General features: G+C 32.0%; 1 protein-coding gene across 2 annotated transcripts in view; it reads left to right on the top strand.

Annotated features, from left to right (window-relative positions):
• LOC112693544 (discoidin domain-containing receptor tyrosine kinase B-like) overlaps positions 1–20,593 on the top strand; it is a 127,950-nt gene that overhangs the window by 58,341 nt on the left and 49,016 nt on the right. The gene's annotated exons all lie outside the window — the stretch shown is intronic.

Here is a 20,593-nt window from a genome sequence, read left to right as displayed (position 1 = left end):
TTTATATATAATGTATTTACATATTATATGTCTGTAATATGAATATAATGTTATTGGATACTCTGATCATAAATGTATTATACGTAGACGCGACATTATTCTTGAAAACACACTAGTATTCTTTTTTATTATATTATTATATTGTATAATTAATGTATATGTATAATCTAACCTAACGGAGTAGCAAGCTTTAGGTCTGCTACTGACCATGTCAGATGGAAAGGCTTAGTAAAAGCTGTAAAAGGCCTTAATGGCCCATAAAGCAAAAACTAATTACATAATTTTATCGTCAATTAGTAATTAAACATATGAATAGAAATTATTGAGAGCAATATATTAAAAAAACTGCAATATTGAATAAATCAACAAATTAATTCACATCCTTTACTAAATCGATAAATAATTACATTTAATAAATTTCATTTTACATCTTATTACAAAATGTAAGTGAAAATTAATTTTGTCGTTTTAGAAAACCGATCCATACGCGTGTGAGATAAATATTTTTTTTAAAAATTATAAAATTCGATCAACGTTCAACAATAATGTCGAATTTGTGGAGCATTAACAACGGTGTACTTTGTTTTTTCTTTTTGTTTGTATCTTATCGTTATAAGCACAACAAGCCTTCGTTCGACGTAGGACGGTTGCGAAAATCGATGGAACGATCTCGTGCCGTTGTCGTATATTTGTCCGAAACGATTTTGTGCGATCTTTTTAACGTTTTTCTTGTTTAATGGCGGTTTCGGACGCTCGATAGAGGTGCGCGTTTGCGGATTCGTACGGGGCGTGAAAGAACTGCGTTTGAACGCAAGCGAGGTAGGTGTCGGTGGTGGAGGAGGAGGAGGAGGAGGACGACGACGAAAGGAACAAAAAAGGCACACGCTGTCTGCGGCTACCGGAGCGTGGTGACGATTTCATAGGAGAGCGGTGAGGCCCGATGGGGGGGGGGGATACGCGTGGCGTACGTGTCCGCGTACAGCACGCGCTCGCGTCCTGGGCGGCGCGTAAATTATCGGTTTTTATATTCGGCGGCCGAGGAGATCGCGTGACGCGGCGCGCGTCATACGTGCCGCGGCGTATCGCGTGACGAAAACCGTCCGAACCCGGTCGAGCACGATCGATATAGTAAATCCGCTCGCGCCCTCATGCCGTAATATACCCCGACGAATGCGGTACACAATTACAACGGTACCGTGTGTTATTATTGTTGCACCGTTACTCGTATCATAACGTAACTCGTATCATAACGCGTACAGATATCGCACCGCGTCGCGTCGTCGGACGTTTTTATCATCTCGTCCACAGTCGTTCGGTTCGTTGTTACGTCATGTTCACAATACGCGGTGCGGGTCTACGGATTACACACACGCACACCACACGTACACACACACTCGCGCACGTCGGTGACGAATTAATTACACGTGTACGCCGTTCGTCACCCGACCGTGACATTGCGTAGTCGTTGCCTAACCTAATCACCAACGATCTGCATTATCTGTACCTACGACCTATGTTCCATAAATGCGAGTATTTATACGTTATACGCGCCCGGTTCGGATACGCATACGTACATCATTACAACGGATATAATATATAATACTCATATGTTTTACATGTGTGTTATAATTGTGTGTTGATATCGTTTGTATTCGCCGCTTGGATACTGATGTAATGTATAATCGTATGTCGAGTTGAATAACATCATTTTCAATTCGATCGTGGGCCCCGGGTAGTAATCGCGTATCCGCGCTAACGTGTCAATCAAGTGCGTTCCGCCGAGCTTTTGGCACGTCGAAAAAACATCTCTGTACATCGTTTTGTCTGTCAAACAATTTCGTTCCATTATTTTTTTTCTTTTTCCTCCCCCGCCGTCTGTCGAGTATAGCATTTGTACTTCCGGCCCGTCTTACGCTGTGAGCATTTGTTTACGAACCGAAAACAAAAGAACATTATAATAACGCAATCGAAAACGACCGCGTAACGGCCCTTCGTGCTGCGAGTGTTTCTGCGTTACATAATAATATACGCGATTCGTGAAGTTTAATTAAGCCCCTAGTTGCAGTGTTTGTGCGTTACGGTGGTCATTTGTTTTATCGTTACGTCCGACATCTGGCGATAGATCGATAGGAGGAGACCTCCGCCACCGCATAGTTTCCTATGAACAAATGATTATTCTACCGAACGTAATACGAATTTTATGCTTACAACATACATTCTTCGGCTCGTTTTTAATGTGTTTCTTGTAATAATATTAAATCGATTTTTACGATTGTAAAACATGCAATCCAGTTGACAAGTTGAAAAAACCCGTAAATGTTACCGTGAACGAAATACATCGCTATGTATACGCATAAATACGTTTTAAATTCTTATTTAAATTTTATATGGAACACGCTGTTTCGATGGATTTTCAATGAACGTAAAAGTTTTATTATTTTCATTTTACTCTCTCTATCTAACCGCAGTGTAAAAGTTAATTGTTAAACCCTATTTATTTTGCAAACACGTGACGAATAAAGTGGATCGCGGTTAAGTTAACGTGGGTCATGTATCTTATTAAAACAAACTCGACAAATTGTGAAAAACAGCTAAAATACAGCTTCTTTACGTTTTAAATAAAAATAAACGCAGACGAAGTACATAAAATATTCTTGAATTGCATCAGTTTGAACTACACTATTATATTTTATATTATTATAATTTTTCAATGAAACTATTATAAAGTTCTGTAGGCCTCAGCACTATTTGATTATAAAGGATTTTGAAACGGTAAAATTTGCTTCAAAACCAAAATTCCCATTGAATATTTTCCCTCAAGCTATTTAACAGACGTTATATACCGTTATTTTACCGAGTTACAATGGAAAGCACTTTTGAAGAACCAATAATTGTCGTCAATGTAAAAATATACTTAAGCTATTCACTGGATTAAGTAATGCATTATTATTTTTGCGCTAATATCTCAGTGTAATAACCCTGAACGTTCAGTAAATCGTATTTTCTTTTATAGTTTTTTTCTTACAGTATGGTTATTATTAACATATGTTTTTTTTACATTCTATATATTATTAAATTATTTTAAAGGAAAACATTCATATTTTTTCACGCATCTAACTATTTACTTTAATAGATGTTACTACATTAATTATTTTATATAATCAAATATTTATTTTAACTACAATTATAATTTTATTACAAACTTATGTTTTCTATTTGAGTAATAATTATAATAAAGATAATCATTTTTTAAATTTTAAATTGGTGTTTTTTACGGCGTTAATTTAAATTCAATAATAACTTGACAATATATTTTGGTTTAATATTAAGAAAAATTCAGTTTATAGCCTTATATTGCAGAGGCGCCAGATGCATTGGGAAAAAACCGATTAAATTCGTATGACCAAGAAAGGGGATGTGTGTGACCCAAAAGCCATCAATCATATATATATAACAATCCTCTGAGATCAGTATGACTGTCTCTCCGTTATAACATAGCGTCGAGGGTGAAATAACTGTCCGAACAATTTTTACGTCTGATTCTACTGAGTACACAAACCTCGATACGATTATTGTACGTGTCCATTAGCGAGTGGAAAGTCTAAGGTAATTGAACTATAAAGAAAATGGCGTGTTTTCGTTGGAAACCTAAAAATAAAAATAAATGAATAAGTATAACCGCCTAAATGCAAATATGTTCTGAAATAAATTCTGCACGTGGAGTACCATATTACCCACATAATGGTTATGCAATGTTTGGTCGTTTCCCAAAAGTTTAGAACATAAATCGTTTCAGGCAACAGCGATCTTTATCCGTAAAACTGCCCCGGATACCATCCTGGATCCGTTGGTTGCAAATAGACTTTTATTTTTTATTTTTCATTTCAATACAGAGAGAAGAGTCATCCATATATGCACATATATATACATATAATCATGCATGGTATTAGAATACTTATTATCATCGGCAACTATTTGGCGTCACAGCGACAGAGTGTATGTTATAGTGTACACCGAATGTGTATGACAAGTCTGTATAATAATACAAGTTCACTGCGTGTGTATAATATGTATATAGAAATAATAGTACTCGTGTATACACTTTGCTTTGAAAATCAATACAGTGAACCGACATAGTCAAACGCAATGATACTAAAAATAATAATTGCTATAAGTGGTTTTAAATATATTTCGATTTTATCTTAACGTTTTATTGCACTGCCGTCCAGAATAAAATATTATTTCGTGCATTATTCACGTAAGAACATTGCTAACATCTCTATCGATGTGACAATATTTATCGATTCGTATCAACGTGCAGTAGATACTCGTCGACTGAAAAGCATTTTAATCGCCATTTCATCACGTGTATTTTTATCTATATTATTATTATTATTATTATTATTATTATTATATATATAATGTCTATATAATAATAATAATATATTATATTGTTTTGTACATTGGCGGTATTGTAGTCGCGGGATGACTCGAATTCACATATATCGTATACGTTTCTGTTCCGTGATTTATAAAATAACCGTCGGCCTATTTACCGAAACCTTCGACGGGAGAGGGACAACGCTGAAGAATTTGTTGCACAAAAGTTCTTGTGTTCTTCGCCAGAAGAAAAAAAAAATTCCACCTATCCGTCGAAATATTTTAGACGTAGTGTGTAGAACACGCGCGCAAAAAAAAAAATGTATGCACATATTTGTATCCTTCTATATACATGTAGCATTGCATTACTAAGGCATTATATTACTATTGCATACAAATGGCGAATCCGATCGAATGCCTGGACGTTGTTAGACGGATTCTTGACGTAAGTTCAACTATTTCGGGCTATGGTGTGCGTTGCTGACTTGATGATTCTGAAAGTACTGCATCTCTACTCTCTTCCCGGTACATCTAGGAGTACTCAACAATGGAGCAGGTTGGGAGGAGTTGTGTGTGGCTGTCGGTGAAACACTATATACGCACTTATGCAGCCGCATGTGCAACTGTGTGAAAACAGAATAATTATATAGCAGTTACCAACTACGGTATATTATTACTTATATATATATATATATATAGGCGAAGAACGATTATGCAAATTTCGTATGTTTATGTACGATTCTGCATGATTTCAAATGCAGGGTCGCCGTAACGTCCGTTTAAAAATACTTGTTAAAACACGTAGACATTACAAGTGTATTTACGTACGCATAGACTTTTTGATTTATATAGGTACTAGTAATTTATACTTGGTGGTAATAATGATTTAAAAAAAAAAAGTGTTATTGAAATTTTAAACAAAAAAATAAAAACACAAATAATAATTAAAAAATGTAAAACAAAATTATTATTAATATTAAAATAAATAATAATAGTAGCGTTATGTACAACAAGAATCTTGTATAATGATCCGTTAAACCAAGTTCGCGCGAACTAATTACACGTGCAAATAAAAACTTATGAGTGCACAGTTCAAAATTCTGGAAAACATGAGTTCAGGTTTTAACGATCGTGCAACGTTGCATTTGAAATCATGCGGAATTGTCTATGTTTATAAATGGTTATGAAGATCTATACGATTCCGCCAAATTTGCGAAATCGTAATGTAGCCATATATACACATATACCTGAGTTCGCATAATACTGTGAATGTGTATTTATTTTCCTGCGTCTACGTCAGAGTGGGTGGAATCCTACCGTAAATCTAACACGTGTGTATACGTGCGTACGTCTTCCGGTGTGCTCAGAAAGCTCTTACACTTATGCCTATTAAATAACAGAGCTCTTGGAAAACGTCAAAGTCTTTTAGATATACATCTCTGACACTAGAATTCTGTATGTTTTCAAGATAAATGGAAAAAAAATATTTATTCTAAAATCGGCCAAAATCGACTTATATTAATACAAAACTTACTTCTTTTTTTGCTATTTTTTTAAAATTAGATTTATATTAATTTCTTTAAGAATAATCAATCACGTTATATTTGTATACGTTTATACGTATATACGTTATGTATACGATTTGTGATTAATTATATCGTTTATTGAATTTATATATATTTACTGAATAATTTTAATCTAACGAACGAAAAGAAAATCGAATGTGAACTTGAAATCTTTTTTAATGAGGATTCTATGTATATATCTTTTTTTTCTTTATTCTATTCAGTCCATGAGCAAGATTGCCGTTTCATTTATTGTAATTTGATTCAAAATAGTGTTAAAGAAATCAAAATTATTTGGGAATGCTAACAAAATGTATACGATTTAAAATAAGCCTAAGGACATTTTTTTTTCCGATGAGTTTATATTATCATTAGAAGCGATTTAACAGTGAATTAACGTTTCCGGTTGTAAAACGTTTATCAGGCTAACGCCGGCGATGTTTTCTCAAATTCGTCTAATTTGTCGGTAATTTACTGACCGAATATATATGCATTGATACCATCTGATTTAATAGTTGCGCTCGTATAATTACTCCGCCTTATGTTAATAAAAATAATTGTACAGTCGAATTCGCACGATAACTGTAATCCACCCACATATATTGCGTCCGGTCCTAAAATGATATTCATACTGACGGGAATGAACTATATGAATTTTAAAAATTCAACTCATTTAAGAAAAATCAACACGTATTTTTTTTAAATTAATTTAGACAGAATGTAATAATAATCATATCTAAAATCTTAATTTTTGTAAATCGTCACTTAATTATAATAAACATTATTCGTTATCACTTTAAGTTTTATAAATTATTCCCATTTGTATGATTTTACGCTCATAACAAAATTAATTTAATCTAATTAATACATTTTGTTTTTAATTTTTGAAAATTTATAATCCGAAAACTTTAAATGGTCTCTTTTGAAATCAGTTAGAACAACAAATCATTTTAAACTTGATTAGTAACAAAGATTACCAACATTTGGAATAGTTCCAAAAGCGCTGGCAACTTACACTGTTTCTATCATTTACTTGAAACTAACGATCTGTTTGGATACATCTAATAGTTATTTTTTTTCTTAAAATATTATTGTGTATTCTGATGGACACTGTCTTAATAATGTGTGGGAATACGGGGCCGATTATAAGAAATCCTTTACCGTTTGGCCGACAGGATATGACGTGTTACGCAAACAATTGAGATACCAGATTGTCGACCTCCACCTATTGTGGACGTTGTTTGGAAATTGAATGGAAGGCCAACATCAATCACTGATTGTATCTTCGGGGGTGCGGGGAAACGGGAAATTTTACTGCTGAATTCGTTATTGTCCGGTGCATTATAAAATAAATAAATACATAAAAAAAAAAAAAAAAATGTCTTAAAATGTTTGATCACAAATCCCTTCTTATTTGGTCGGTCGTACCCGCAAATCGTTACGATTTTTAATATATATATTTGACGAAGTGAAGGGACAGAGAATGATAAATTATTCATTAGGGCTACCACCAGGTAGGTAAATTGGCTCTTTCCTATCTCGTTTGACATCCTCCACCGTTTGTTTCCACCCCGATATTAAAACTTTCCATTCCTCTACTCCCTTGTACCATCTTCGACCCCTGTCACAAACTTGTGGGTCGTCTTGTGAAACTTCCAAGAACTGAAATCCTTTTTGAACATCAGTTAAAACTATCTCCAATTCTTCAATTATTTTTGTTCAAATCGATCGTCATACTAACTTTCATTAATTTCACTAAAATACATTACATTTTTTAGCGGTCATTGCAAACTAACTCAATAAGAATTACATATATTATATAATTGAAAAGCATAAGAATTTGTATTATGAATTTCTTACAGTTAAAGGTAGTGTTGATATAATTATAACAAACATTTTGAGTTTATAAGTTTATACACAAAAATTATAAGTTAAATTTACTATCAATCATCGTAAAAATATGTTTATACGCTTTAATTTAGTACCACCGATCTTTTAAAAAAGGATAAAAATATAAAATAATGATTGTTATTAAATTATACGCTTATTATTCATAAAAAGTATGAAAACAATCAAATAGGTGCTTACATATTTGAATTATCTTATTAGCATTTGTCCTACATAAAATATCACAGAAAATGTTTATTTAAACTTGATCTTATGATTTATTGCTAAACAGTCACGTACAAGCTTTTAGGTTGACTGAAATTCAATAATCAGTATTCAGTTTTAAACACGATCCAGTTCTTACTGGCCCTTATTCATGATAACTATCTATCCCACGTAAACATTATAGTTATTTACTGCTATTGTGCTGATTGAAAATGTAACTCTTTGTGCCAAAGGGGCCGGATATTTTGAGTATATCACACGAAGTGTTGAGATGATAGATCTATAGTGGGTGGGTTATTACGATAAATCAATAAACATAAATACTTGTTGAACACTTCGTGAGCCCATGGGGCGGTTTGGAACCGTACTTTCATTTTACAGAACCGCTTTCCTTCGGTAAGATAGTTATCGTATGCCTCGAGTATTTTGGTGTAGACCCGAAAAATAATTTATGCGTTTTATTATAAATATAGATGCACTACGTAGCTGTTAGAATTCCAATATTTCTTTTTTATCCCTTCAACTGTTCGTTTATTTATTGATAAGTTTGTATACATTTCCGTGTTTTCGTATAACTTAACGAGTTATTATTTAAAATGATTACGTAAAAATGATTAATTATCACAGTTAGAAAAAACACTAAATTTATAACTGCTTATACGATATATTTAATGCATCAATAATATATTTCACTCTTAAAAAAACAAACGACTTAACGTTATATTTAATTTGTAAAAAGATTAACCAACTTTATTCGATTTGGTATATTATTTTTTGTTTTATATTTTCATCTGGCTTTAGTACATATATGTATATATCCTTCGATGTATATAAAAAACGATTAAATATTTGAATTTTTAAGCTGTATGATATAATTTGTGTGATACACGTGGACGTCGTCTCTTAAACCATCGCCTTCATCGCCGTGCTGTTACTTTTATCGTCTGACTCAAGTTTTAACGACCTCATAAAATTAAAAAAAAAATGTACCGCTACACTGAATCTCATAATATACAAAAACTTAACTCTCTCTACGTAGTAATTAATATATTAAATTAATTTTTAGCTCTTCGGTGTATAATACTCAAATGGCATAATATTTTTAATATCACGATGTCATTATGTTCGTATAATATACCCTTGTCAGAAATTATACGGCTTTCTAAATTTTATTTACTTTTAAATAGTCGGGTTGTATTCGTATTTTATAGTTTGGGTATACGTTTAAAATTACTTCCTAAAGTTAAAATGTATATTATTGAAAACACTGAAAACAAATTAAATTAAATTCAGAGTAAGCAATTATTTGCCAGTAATTAACGTTTTCTGAACTTGTACGTATTCAATTTAATATTTATATGATATTTATATAAATATCATATTATATATTGTATATTATATTATATATAATTGTAGGAAATCATCTGTCAGATGTTTTGATCATACATTTCTTAAAAAGATTTCCCAATGGACCCAAACAAGATTGAAAACCACGTAGATTCCATATATATTTATTTATATATTTTACGATTCTACCCGATATTTTTTATGAGCAATGAGAGGGTCGTGGCCTATCGTTTTCACTTTTTACGTTGTGCCTTTTTGTTTTTTATTACTTCGTTACAGTTCAATTTATTTATACTCGCCACAAAAACAAAATTACAAAAAACCCTCGGTTACCGTTTTCTAGTTTACTCAGATATTGGTCGCTATATGAAAGTAAACTAAACATATTTTAATACCAACTGTTTCATACACAAGCAATGTCAATATGTGATTTACTTTTTGTACCATTTAATTATGAAACAATGAGAATCATTGTACGATATAACGTATGAGTAATATTATATCGTTATTTGCGAGTTTTGTGAGATACTAATTTTGAATATAGTGAAACAACACGTACGTCTTATAGCATACAATGTCAAACTTAAGACCAATAAACGATTAAAATCTAACTTTAATTTTATGAAATTTAATGCGACTTGTATTATTGAACGAATCGTATTTTAAAGGCATGCATATATTGCATAAACTATAAGCTTACAATAATTTTAAATACCCAGTAATTTATTATTGTCATTTATTTTTTATACATTTATAAGTCCTGTATGAAAATCAATTTTGTGTTTTTTGATCTTTAGTTTCGAATACTCCCATTCTGTTTTTTTTTATTTATTTTTTATCACACGTGATACAGTGTGGTTGTAGGTGCCCCCGTCGTCGATTCTTGTTTACAAAAATAAAATTGTATATATTCCCCTGGGGCTGCGTCAGTCGGTGGCGGCAGCTAACTGAACGTCCTCACTTTTCAGTACATGACGACGATAACGATTGGGTCGGCAATGCATGTGTTGCGGTGCTGGTGGTTTAACGATAACGTCGCAGAGGAGTAGCAACGCCCATAATATATGATATTCCATAATATTACGATCTCCTCTCATCCTTACCCCGTCTGATGCGTCCACTGCCGCCGCTGCCGCCGCCGACAATAACATAAACAATCGGTGTTATATTTTATTATTATTACTATTATTATTATTGTTGTCGAACGCGTTTTGCTGTCGACCAGTCCCGGGTACGGACAGAAGGTGTTTTGGGTAAATACGTATATATTATTATAATGTGATTTCTACAGATGTATGGTCGATGAGACACCCACCCGCCTGCCGCCTAAAGGTACGCGCACACACGCGCACACGCACACTCATACATATGTACACGTATACATAAATACCTAATATTACATTTTATTATATTACACCGATTACTCTCAATGCACATGCGATCTTATCTCTTTTCCTCTCCCTCCCACGGATAAGCGGTGTACACGTGTTTTCAAATTCTTTTTTAATACACGTCGTGTGCGCGCCGTGACCGACGATGAGGTATGCGCACCCGATTATTATCACACTGCACCCTCTCACACTATAAATACTTTTTTTTTTTTATGCACACGACCATTGATCGTTGAATTTTATTTTGGTATTTTGAATTTTGATAGAACTGATTCATTTTTAATTTTTTATGTTCAACTAATAAATTTACACCGGTGTGCATTTACTTTGTGAAATTCGATGTAATTTTTATAAAATACGTATAACCACCAGTACACAACACGTCTTTTAATCATATATAATTAAATATACATATACGCCTATAGGCACCCCTGTAATGTTGTAAAATGGACCCTACAATTTATGTCTTAGAGTAAGGGGGCCCGTATTTTAACTTATGTTGCTCAAATTAAATTAAATGTATTCTAAAATAGTTGGTAAAAAATAAATGTTTCGTAATAAGAAAAATAAAATAACATTTTTTAATTGTTGTGCAAAAATTTATTTTGATAATTTAACAGCTACAATTTACTATAAAAATACAAACATAAATAATTTAAGTGATCTGAGAAAAATATACGAGATCCAAGGGAAAAATTCATTGGGACATATATACTACAATATCAAATAAAAAAATTTAGTTATGTTTATTTAATTATTTATAAGTTATAATTTATTAAATATACCTTTTACACGTTTTGTTAAGATAGGGCTCAACATTATTGAAGGCACCCCCTGAAATACAAATCTGCGCATGCCAATGCCTTTAGTGATGAGGATTTGAGTTTTATGTTGGGAAAAATTACTTATATAATTCGTGGCGTGATGATTATTCTTTACCAGCATATAAATCAGATTCCATGTATGACATGAAGTCCGTCGGTATTTATTATATGCACGCAAAATACTTATGACTAGTAAATATATTTTCCATGCTACCTATATATTATATGGTGGTTTTTTTATTTTCTTTTGGCGTAGTATGATCGTCTTCCATGTGTATTTTAGATTTAACTACATATATATGTTCCTTTGCGCGGAAAGTGAAGAAAAGGGTTTTGCTGATGTAATTGAAAAGTTCGAAAAAACAGAAAGAAATTCGATTTCGTTATGTATTCAAAACGTGCATGAGCTCATTTAATATTCAGCTCACATGCTAGACATCTTCGGTTGTCGAATGTGCTCACGCACGTGTTATAAGCTGATTTCTATACTGCTTGGAAGTAAATAATTTTTGTATTTAAAATGCTTGATAGTTTTTTTCTTGAATGTAATCATTTTAGAGTGTACGTAAATCGTTTAGAATTGCACGAATAGGCAATAATTTATTATTTTTATAGTGTACCGTTTTATAGATTATATACAAGTACAAGTATGAAATATTTGTTCAAGGTTTTCGGCAATTTTTATTATTTCATAAGATGTTATGAAAATGTGTTGGAAAGGATTTGGTCAAAAAATGTGTAATTTAATTGGTTTCTAAACGGTGTCTTCAAAAAAAATCTTAGAATGCATTAACAATTAAGAAATTACTTATAACTTACACGATGTCATGAATACAGTGTAAATGAAAACCGTCGTACTAAATATTCAAACTAGTCGTTGTATAATATTTGATTTTCTAAATATCTAAAATATTAACTTTTTGAGAGATAGAAAATAAATTCTAAAGAGTTACGTTCGTGGCCGTTTATGTGAAATATTTATTTATTATTATTTTTCTTATAAGTCTAGTTAAAAAGTTTATTGAAGTGTTCCCTAAATATGGTATAGCAGTATCGTTGAAGTTCACATTGTTGAGATAATATAAGGTCGGAAAGTAATCCTGGAAAAACAATAGCACTTGGCAAGTGTTTTGGTTAGCTATACGGGCGGGGTTGAAGAAAACAGAGGGGTGTAGTGTTGCCGTGTGATGGAAAAATAACAAGCAGTCGTCGAGTCAAAAACATTTTCCGGTAATGGAAAAGTAATCCAATATGTACATGCGGCAGACGGAGGCGGCGGTGAAAGCGGCAGAGAGATTTTACGGTTTGGAGTTCCGCAAGACCTTTTCGTCCGGGGTCAGAGCGGTGGCAGACGCTGCACACGTGACGTTAACGAAAGACAAATCATGCGACAAACGGGTGACAGGTGAAGGTGACAAATTACTGTCGACTCACAACTAGCAAACGCCACGTCAGCGGCGACAGTGGGAGGGTTGATACCAGTCTCAGTTCGGTTAATAATTAATATTATTTTCGGACCTATCCCGATATACCTAGAGATTCTAGTCTGTCTGTGCTCCAAGAGTATACACGTATGCTGTATATTCTGTATATTGTGTATCGTATTTATATAAATAAATATATTAATAGTATATTTGTAAATGGTACTTATAATTGGCGCGCAGTGTCGTCTTTGTTGAAGTATTGTCTATAATTGATAATTTCACTCTGGACATTCTATAAATCCTATAAATGTTTTAATTAGATTATAAGAAACAAAAAATTATGTCTCTCTTGTATGTATATTTATAAATATTTTACAATCACTCATATGAACGAATTAATTACTTTAAATCACATAAATTATTCATTAAAATTTTTTAAGAATGTTGTCGGATCTCTTGTTCGATATCATTTGTATCGCCTCATATTGAACTAATATGTTGAAAGTTATAATAAATCGTATAAAATGTGAATTAAAGGAAATTATAAACCTAAACTTATGAAATACTTTCTGTTATCATATTTAATCCAATAATTTTTTTATAGGATAATTTTTTTCAATGAAATGAATCAACATTGCCTTATTTTTATTTTATCTTTTTGTATTTACTAACATTTAAATAATGTGTATAATAGATAACTTGAATTTATTAAACTGATTTTGTTAGCCTTGTCAATAACCTAACCTATGATGACTTTTGAATCACAAACTTCCATTAAAATAATTTCAGAATTTTACAAGATTATTTATTTATTACAATTATTTTAGAATAATAATTCACCTCTCTATAACAATTTGTTGGTGTAGTATTAAAATTAATATATGAAATATTATTAATGTCATAAGTAGGGAACGGATTTATATGTAATAAAAATACATAAATATGTACATATGTATGTAAGTATAATTTATAAAATATGTACTAAAACCATCCAAATATGTAGGAAAAAAATTTAAAAAAAAAAAAAAATTATAATTATTAAATTATCAAAATGATTTGTTGCATTGAATAATTACAATATATTTTAAATTATCAAATATTAAATGTCGCCTATTAGATCTGAAAATATTTTTAAAACGTCTAAATGATCGTTCCACATCAACCTACATCGGTTGATTTAAGCATATTTGAAGGGCATAATATTAGAAGGCGATAATTCCAAATTTTTAGAAGGGTGTCTGCCACTAATTATGTTATTAATTGATTTAAAATCAATATGGCCTGAAATTTTTTTCTGTCAAAACATGAATTTTCTTTTTTACTACTTCTCCTATTGGTCCGTTTACGAGTTTTCATTTTGCAATCGTTGATTCGACAATTTGCATACTTTCATTCAAGGACATATTTTTGTTTCTAATTTTTTAATTGTATGTGCAATAAAATTAAAATTCATTAAGATGAAAATTAAATTTGTTTTCAATGTTTCATTTTGCATAATATTTTGAGCTTTTCTAATAGCGATAAAAGTTCTGGATCTAAATTTGAAATAATTTTTTGTATTTTTGTACGAAGAAGACGTATGAATGATGAAATAATAAAATATGTTTAAAAATATTTACAAATTAGTGAAATATGTAAAAATATGTAATTATACCAAAATATGTAAAAATATGTAAAATAAAAGTAGCATGATATTAATAGGAATGATTTAAATCATGAACATTTCTTATCAAATTTTAAATATCTCGTTTTAATAAAAATATGTATTTACATATAAATCCGTTCCCTAGTCATAAGCTTTATAGGGGTACTACTTTATTATGTATATATTCCATGTTTTTGGTAATAATTTTAAAATTCTTATACCGTCAAATCATATGCAATGTATTTCAATATACTAATCGGTGGTTGATGGTAAGCATAGTATTTATTTTTATTTATTAGAATAACCATGTATTAGGTTTATTAAGAAGAAATATTATATTATGTGGTTACTATATCAAACATATCGTAATCGAAATACGACTTGCGCACTAGGTGTAAAGAACACTCGATATCTCATTAAATATATTAAAACACAGTATGAGTTCATTAAAATTTGACGTTTATCCAATACAAGTGTATGCATGTATTTTGTAAAATATATTTATCTGTATGATTTCGTTTATTCCACGCATTATTATTGACAAGATATATCCGAATGTGCAGGTCGCTGCCAGACGGATAAATCATTAAAACCGTCCGGTCATGCGGAGGAATGAGCTCCCCGCCGAGATTACACTACAGTTAATATTTTTCAGCCCTTCGAAGCACGATCATGTTATTTTTTAAAATTTTTTTTTTCTTATCTAAAAGATGTACCGCCGCCGTGGGTGAACGCATGCATACACGCTCAATGTGGCACTAAAACAAGTCGTTGAAATAATCGATAGAATAAAAAGGCGTAGATTTACGGCAGCATCAGCTATTGCTTCCCTTGTTGCTAAAACGTAGATGCATTCGCTGTCTTGCTAAAAAAAAAAAAAAAAACATGTTTGATAAGTCGTCTTACTCGAAGTGAAAGAGGAAAATAATGCTTTACACGGGACTCGGCTGTTATCATCGCAAGAACGAAAAACGCGATTGGCGCCGACGGGATTTAAACGAAATACATGAAGGTCATTGTAGGATGGTAAAAGAAAAATATTTCATTTTTTCCTTTTAAATCTAACGCGCGTCCGATCAATCCAATATATAATGTGAAGAAGTAAAATTTTATTTTATTACTACATTCAGACAATTTAAAAGCAAAAAACCGGAAATTTTAAGAAAACTGAGAAAAGTTAAGTACAAAAGGTTTTTTTTACGCGTCTTAACAACACTTAGTTTTATACGTTTATAGAAAATAGACAGTATTTTACTTTTTTATCGAATGTGCTGTTGCACAAACGACAGTCAATTTAGTATAGAAGTATTTTTTAGACTTGCCGTTAACTGTGGTTGCGATACAGTGAGGTACGTTGTAGTGTTATGAATATTCTCGTGAATGACGGTGGAGTTTTCAAAGAGTATTGTACGTAAACCCTCGGGGATTATTTTTTATACGTATGAAAAAAATAAAATAATAAAACCTGTAAAATAATAGTAATAAAAGTAACACTCGCTTGCGGAAAGATTTTGGAGCTCTTGCTTAATATGGGTTTAGAAATAATAATAATAAATCTACACCAATCGTCCATTCACTGAGGAAGGCGTAATTCTTTAAATACGTGCGTGGCGACCTTATCTGAACTTTATTTTCGTATGGACCCCGAGCGATTCGTCAACACAGTTTTGACTTTATGGCGTATTATCGCAGGGAAATCGTGCGCCCACAAGTGATAATACCGTCGCCGCTCTAATTATAGAGCAAGATATTTAGCTAAGTACAATTATATAATTTTGAGTGTTTTATCCATCGCATATGTTCCTGCGATCATGTTAACACACCGCGTCATCACCATGGTCGTCGTCGACGTATAACGTATACGTTAACTATACATATATACTATAAGAGCATATATACATATATACTATAAGAGCATATATACATATATAAGCATACATTTTGATAATGTGTGCTCTATACTAACTTATAAGATCATCCGGGTACATGGTATCTTGTCAACATCCACGAGACGGACGGAATATTAATAGGGGTGGAAAAAATGCTCATATTTCATAACTTTATTTTACTCTACATAATATGGGGTCCAACTGAGCAACGTCGTCGAGATGAAAAACCTATATATGAGATGAAAACGTCCTGCTCTTTTACCGCCGCTGCCTGTAGTTATTTGGACGCGCTACGTTTGATGATCAAAAACGGTTTATAGAAGTTATTATATAACATGCCACTCGCGCTTATCATTGGTTTATCGAATTAAAGGCATAGGTTAGATATTATGTAATACACTGCATACGTATCAGTTTTAGAAATTAAAATTATTTTTATTAATGTATCATTCAGTACAGTATAGTGTAACTCACATACTCGAAATTACGTCTCCAGAGGTTCGAGTGCACCCGCATCCCGCCACGAATGATGACGGTCAAATAAACGTGGGAATTTATGGAACAATAATAATATGTTTCTATTATCATGGTCCGTGTGGAGTCTCAGTGAGTCGGAAGTTCTCGTGAAATAAAAGTTCTTTGAACATTATTTAGGTTTAGATCGACGTGTTAAAATGAACCTGTAATTAAAAGAAAAAAAATTAAAAAAAAATTAACTTTAAATTTCGAATCGCTTTGGTGGAATAAAACGTTCAGCACACTTTGTCGGCCTATTTATTAATTTCTGAGCATTTTTAACTTGTACACACCTTCCGTCCCCAGGCATCATTGTAATACACGCGACACGGTAAGTAGAGGTGTTTTCCAATTATCTCAAAATTATTCGACGTGACCTGTCTGTTAGCAGCAGCGGCGGTGTCGGTGTCCAAATGGTTCATGTCTAAAAAGATAATTACAACAAAGAAATTTAATTACCCCAGGTGGTAAACACGTAACTCCTTCTTATTATAATCACGATTATAAGTTTTTTTTATTTGTAAAATATGTATATACAATATACACGAAAACATCCAAATTTCTGTTACCCCTTTCGGAAGAACTGGTATAAACCGTCAATTACAGGCGGTATCCTTTTTCATTGAAATTGGGAAACACCTCGTCTAGATTATATATACCCTGGTTTATTACACTCTAATTATGAGCCTTCGTTGTCGGGTAACGTACCCACCCGATAATAACGTGTTGACGATGGTCGTTTTCGATGTATGTACAATATTCATAATATTATTTCAATCGACCCAGCTGCGTTTAATAAGGAGAAATTTTATCAGTGGCATAATAACGGGGGATAACACCCCCTCTCAAATTGTTTGGGAAGAATTAGTTTTACATGAGATTTATATTTTTGGTTGATGCAGCTGTAAATTATCTAATAGGAGTACCTATGCGTATTTAAGTATTTCCAAGAAAATATTGTAGATAGGGATGGTGTAAATATTACGACTATTTAATAATTCCTATTTTAATCTGTAATTTATAATATGGTATTTTTACACTCGTACGCTTTTTTGTTCGTTTGATGCACCACGAGTTGAACAAAATAGCTTGTCAATAGTGTCCTTTCGAGTTGAACGTCTACATTTTCGTGACGCACGCTACAACGCATGATTTTCCGCGCTCAGTAGGAATCCGTTCAAAACGCCGTACTTTTTATATTTTATTTCACTCCGGTAGCTAAAATATCATATCGTTCTTAACAACTTAATTTTAGCTAAAACAGTTTCTCTAAAACGAGTGTTTTGTCTCACTATTTCTGATTCAATTATATTTCATAAGTATTGAGTAAAAATTTGCTCTCGACATTCGTGTAAATTTTTTAAATAAAATATCTCGTGATATTCCAAATCATCTACAATTCCAAATTTCGAGTTTTTAAAGAAATTTTCACCAGAAAAGAACGTTTTTCCTACGTTTTTTATTTACACTTGCAATAATTAAGTAGACCGCACTAACACTGAGAAGTACATGTGAATCCGACAAGTTTTTTGTGAATAATCTGGAAGACGACTGATTTGTGACGTCGTTAGTGAGAACAGAAAAATCATTTATCTATTGCATTCAATAAAGACATGCGTTAGATGATAGTGGAATTGAATGTTTAAACTCAAGTTGAACTAAAAATTAACGTGGACTAACTAAGTGACGAACGGAACTAGTACACGTTATTTCATTTTTTTTATTCATAAATATATTAAAAATAATAACAAATAAAAACAAATAATCTATTAAAGTTTACGATATGCCTAATTTGGTTCAGAACCACCAAATTGTTTGTTTAAAAATTTACCCCCCCCCCCCCCCCCCCATACAGTTCTAAGTATGCCACTGAATCTTATTATGACTTACTATGACTGTGTAATCAAAGATGATATCTCATACCAAGGGCGGGTTTAAGAGGGTAGATAAGGGGGAATTAGCCCCCCCTGGGACTGAGCTATCTATTTTATAAAGCAAAGTATTATTATATATTAATAATTATAATAAAATATCGTCAATGGTCATTGATGAATATGGTACCTATTTTATATATATTTTTTTTATAAATAAATAGCTCACTTATGTTGTTAATTACATGTATTTTCCTATATTTTAAAATAGTTTCAGATTAAAATTGATACCAATAATGTAACTATTTAAACTTTGTCATTATTGTGAAAAAAATGACTTACTTATGAGGGACTCAAAAACATATTATGTAATTTAAAATTTTATATAGATTTAAAAAATTACCTAACTAAATTCTTAAACCTCTATAAGCCCCTCCCTTGGTTAGTTGGTTAGTAATAAAACCCGTCCCTGTCTCATACATATGATTATCGTAATCCAAGTTGTCGATATATTAGTGTAATTTCAGTGAAAGTCAACGTACTGTGTTGTGTGTTATTACTGTTATTATTTTTTTATTATTATATGCTAAACGAAATATTTCGTTTAACTACTGTCACTGCTATACTTTTCATTTTTACTCACATCTGAATACGAGAATACAGATCATATATATAATATTGTAATCTCGATGCAATTCACAGATAGTGGTTTTGTACTACTGTATCTATAATTACAAGCATATGTGTATGTTACTCTTTATCTCTCTAGGTCTGGCCGTGTATTAAACGCTTGTTTCAATATTACACAGACGTTATATAGTTTATATTTAATACACACTCGCACCCATTATATATAATTCTGAACAATCGTTGTATTTATAGGCGCCGCACAGTAAACCGTCTCATTTTCAATAAATTAAAATATTTCAACCGGTCCTAATGGCCGTTCCCGATATGTTTATATAATATTATTTATCATACATATACGTACACACACACATACACACACTCACACACGCGCGCGCACAATAGAGGCCGTACTAAATCTTTCGAAACATCCCCTATATAATACCCGGTCAAGAAGGTTTATATCTGGATTAAATCACAAAATAAAACAAAAGGGTATTTAAAAGCTGAGTTTTATTAAAATTTAAATCGTGCCCATTTGCATATAACGGAGGTACGGTATGTTCTGGAACAGTGCTTAGAAACTTGTTATTGTTTTAACAATACTCTCGAAACATGAAAAAATATATACGTTCGGAGTGAGAGAGAGTGTGGTATAGCATGGCATAAAAAGAGCACTTTTGTATTGTATATATTTTTTTACCTCAAGTATAATTGACCTTAATTTTCCATATATAGAGCGTTTGTTTTCCTTCTTTCTTTTCGTTTTCGTATCGTATTATAACACAATGAGAACTTATATTATTAATACCTGTTGGTCAATACACATAGAGAATCTTACAGTATATTATATTTATATATAAATTTGCATGCATACGCATAATATTATTAATACAATGCCCGACCGCATATATAAAGAGTGTCCAACAGAAACTATGCAAATGTCATCGACACCGTGTGTGTGTGTGTGTGTGTGTGTGTGTGTGTGTGTGTGTGTGTGTG

The sequence above is a fragment of the Sipha flava genome, unplaced genomic scaffold, assembly GCF_003268045.1.
Source record: "Sipha flava isolate LNK unplaced genomic scaffold, YSA_version1 88_pilon_pilon, whole genome shotgun sequence".
NCBI classification, from domain to species: Eukaryota; Metazoa; Arthropoda; class Insecta; order Hemiptera; family Aphididae; genus Sipha; species Sipha flava.
This window is presented reverse-complemented; position numbering and strand designations above follow the sequence as displayed.